The sequence below is a fragment of the Quercus suber genome, unplaced genomic scaffold, assembly GCF_002906115.3.
Source record: "Quercus suber isolate HL8 unplaced genomic scaffold, Cork oak 2.0 scaffold_63, whole genome shotgun sequence".
NCBI lineage: Eukaryota > Viridiplantae > Streptophyta > Magnoliopsida > Fagales > Fagaceae > Quercus > Quercus suber.
The window spans coordinates 1,019,091-1,023,708 of NW_027069528.1; positions in this window are offsets into that span (position 1 = coordinate 1,019,091).

Sequence of the window (4,618 nt, forward strand, 5' to 3'; positions counted from 1 at the left end):
TTATTTTACAAATGAATACTTATATCACTATTGCAACCTATCCTTATATATACCTATATATACAACACTAGACTCATAAGTTGATTTGATCTTTTTGGAAATGGTTGATGATAAATTATTCTTTCTTTTTAATATTGAGTGTCCGTTTGGCAAAGATTATTTTTGTCAACTTATTTTACTATTCAGCTTATTTTAGCTATTATTCATAAGTCTCACTATACTTTTTGATACTATTTATGGGTCTCATTGTACTATTTCAGCTAACTTTTACCTTTATGTACAGTACTTTCAGCAAAAAGTTTTTAGTTTCAGCAAAATAAGCGGATTCCAAACGGACCTTGAATATATTAAAATTCTAACATATAAATAAACAGACTCTATAATCCCCTAATTGTAATACTATAATTTAACTTCCTACAATACCTAACTACGAGTCTAAGATGCATGCATGTACCAAACTTGACATAATGTTAACGAGAATTTCACATGACTACTAATTAAATGTATAAGAAGTGACAATTGATACTTACCCATTGGAAACTCCAACACCAGAAAGTGTCAATCGATCTACAAGGCTCTTGGCTTCATCATTCTTATTATGAATACTTGTAAACATGCTTTATTGCATTTTTTTTTTAATATTGGTAAGGTAGTTAATGGACTCTAGCTCAAATGACACTTTTTTTACCCCTTAAAAGATTGAAGGGTAAGGTTTTGGATTCAAGATCTATGAATAAGTCAATTTGGGTAACTACAATATTAGCTCGGTTGATGTCAAATATGGCATGTGAACAAACTTGAACTGAGATATGCCTAAGTCTTGCCAATATATGCCTAAAAATGATGCCCTTTTTTCTTTTATTTACTTTTTTTCTATTTATTTTGGTAATATATTTGTTTACAGGTAAACATGTATTTGTAGGTTCTTTTAAGGTTGTGTTTGGCTTGATGTAAAATGTTTTCCGAGAACAAAATATTTTCAGTTGTTTGGTTACGTTTTGGAAAATATGTCGAAAAATGGTTTCTAGTGTTTGGTTTGCACATAAAATATGCCGGACGATCTCTCTCTCTCTTGGTTTGGGTAGAGCCCGAAAAATAAGAGTTTAATTAAGTTGAAGGTAAAATAGAAATGTAAATGATTTTACATTGAAGGGGTCAAAATTTTATGGTCAAACTAAAATTGATTTCAGTTTGACCATATTTTCCGATTCACCCAAACACTTTGCTGGGTGTAAAATATTTTCCGTAAGGATTTTTCACCCAAAACAAACACAGCCTAAAAGTAATGAATTGGGTTTTCAGTTTCCTATTTCCTAATGCCAATGAGTCCTGGCTCAAATTGAACTTCCTTCTCTCACAAGTGAGGATTGTAGGTGAAGTTATAGATTCAAAACCGATTGAGTGCATGTGTAGCTTACCTATATAAAAATATATAATTAAAAAAAAAATCCTAATTTCTTTGAGTAATTCTTTAAGCAATTAAAACAAACCAATGCTTTTTTTAAAATACATATGCCCATGCTAATCATGTATGTAAATAGTGATTTATTCCTTGATACATATATTACATAAGGTAAGGTGTATAAAATCTCACATGTCTTACTCACCATTTGGGTTTTAGTGTCTTGAACAATATGTTGAAGTACGTTGGACATAAAAGGTGCAGATGAAGCTATAGTTATTCTTGTTAATGACACTTCATTCATTCGGGAGGTCTCTAGTGTTGGTGTTTCATTTGCTGGCTCAATGGGGTGTGTACTGTAGGGAATTAACCTGAAATTTCCAACCTGTGAGAAACAAAAATAGAGAAAACACACGCCAAAAAAAATAATCACACGCACAAGACAATATTTACATGATTCAGCAATTTGCCTACGTCCATGAAATTTCAGAGATTTCACTATTATCAAGAAAAATACAAAGTGTGGCAATACAGTTTTTCTCCCTATCAAAAACAACAACAACAAACCCTAATCACCAAAAGCATGCAACATTATTTGGGTCAAATTGGGTCGTCAATCAGATCAAACACAACTAAGCTCCACAAAGCCCAACATGCACAACATCCTGAGGGTTTAGCTATGAGTATGGTGCTTGCATCATGGGTGTTTCTTCCCATAATGCCATGTTATGGAGTGTAATTACCTCATTACCTCAGATAATATGTTATGCTTTGTAATCCATTGTACTTCTGACTTTTGAGTATATTTATCTCTTACATTCTAAAGGTAAAAGGCATTCTAAGATCAACTTGGTCATATGCTTCTCTCCACATAAAGAAAATAAATAAGAGAAATGGAAGCTTCTGGAAGATCAACATTATCACAGTTCGTAAAACTTTTCTGGCATTCTAGCCTTTATACTGTGACTTTTGTAATGCCCCTCGTAGTTTGTTACATGATCTTAGTATGCTTTTCTTTATATATATATACAAGATAACACCCTTGAACTACTAAAGGAGTTGTGTGTCTGTTTGAGATCTATTGCAATATATTTTAGGTTTGATCCTGACCGGGCTAAACAACTTCCCCCATTATGCAAACTTGATGCTCCTATACCGATTGATCCCAATGAGGGCTGCAACTCTCTCTCTCTCTCTCTCAAGATGACAGAAAAGAGCTGATGATTTTGATCACTGAGATCTCTCAAAAACAATATATGGGTATTGCTACGTACATGTGATATTTATGTGGATTTTAATTATAAGTAAAATTTCACTAAAAAAGAATTGGTGTTTAGAATTTATAGTAAAGAGCAATCTTTATGGAGTGGTCATCATAATGTTCAATTTTATAATATTAATAAAAAAAAAAATTGTTGTGTTAGTAATATCTATATATTCTTGATAAATTCTCTACTAACTAGTAAGTTGCCCATGTGATGCACGGATAATTTTGTGATATTTTATGTAAAACAGTTTTGAATAATATTGTACATAAATTATAAAGACAAAGTAAATTAAATTAGAGTAAAGAAACATATACATTTAGAGATATTAAAAATTGGTTTAGTAGCTTCACTGTATATTTGTAGTCTTCTTAAAGTAAGATTATTTTTTTTTAAATCATGAAACTAAAAATAAATGCAAAAGAATAACGGGACCATGAAAATAAACTAATTTGTGGTGTGTTCACATACTTCATACTATAAAATAAAAGTATACCCAACTCTCTAACTGTCTTCCACTCATCGATATTGCATCATTAAGACGCGGTGTGAGCAAGTGTGTATGCATGTGTTTTATAGATGATTTAAAATTAAACCATGGTATAATATGACTTTACATTGCAAACCAAATATTCTCTCTTCTTATATACCTAAAACAAAAACTAACCAAATTACCTAAACCTAAATCATATTTAAGCCCCTAATTTAAAAAGAAAAAAAGATTACCTATAGAGGTTTCAATGTCTTGATGGTGATGCGAGGCTAGTATAATGGAGGTGGTGACCCCTCAGATTCCTCTTTCTTTCTCTTTCAAGTGTTTTGTTAGTATCAGGTCTTTTATTTTGGTAATATAGTAAAATAGTGTCTTTTATTTATCAATCTACAACATTTATGTGTCTTTCTATCTCTCTCTAGAGTCTTATCTCGTTAATTATTACTGTTAGTCCTTAACTTTTTTTTTTTTTTAAAATACTAAAACAGTGGGTATGCCAAAGGACATGAAGAATAGTGAAATGTGTAGTGCAAGCTTAGGCAATTAATGAGATAACAATAAAATAAGATAATGTGAACTTTTGGGCAATAATAAAAAAAAAATTAAAAAAAAAAAACTTAATGAAAGCGGTAAAAAAAAGGCTAAATGCAAAATTATAATGCCGCTTGACAGGACCTCATGCACTCTCGCATGAGGTCTCTGAGAGAGAGACATTTTGTAATAACTTTTATTTTACAATATTCCTCCAAAAAAAAAAAAATCACTCATTCCTTGAACTGAATAATTATAATGGTTATATGTGTTCAATCTATAATTATTGTTTCACTGCATATTTATAGCATTCTCAAGGTAAGATTAAATTTTATTTTATTTTTTAAATCATGAAACCAAAAATAAATGCAAAAGAGTAACAGGACTATGAAAATCAAATAATTTGTGCTGCGTTCACATATTTAATATTATAAAATAAAAGTATGTCCAACTATCTCACTGTCTTCCACTCATTGATAGTGCAACATTAAAACATGGCATGGCAAGTGTGTATGGACGTGTCTTATAGGTGATTTAAAACCATGGTAGAATATGGTTTTACATTGCGTACCAAATATTCTCTTTACTTATATACCCAAAACAAAAACTATCCAACCAAATTACCCAAACCTAAATCATATTTAATCCCCTAATTAAAAAGAAAAAAAAATCATCGGAGTTTCAGTGTCTTGATGGTGATGGGAGGCCAATATGACGGAGGTGGTGGCTCCTCAGATTCTCTTTCTCTCTCTTTCAAATGTTTTGTCAGTCTCAAGTTTTTTATAGTGAAATAATGCATTTTGATTTTGTAGTGAAACAATGCATTTTATTTAACAATCCACAACATTTTTGTGTCTCTCTATCTCTCTCCAAGGTCTTATCTAGTTAGTTATTACTATTAGTCTTTAATTATTATTTTTTTTCTTT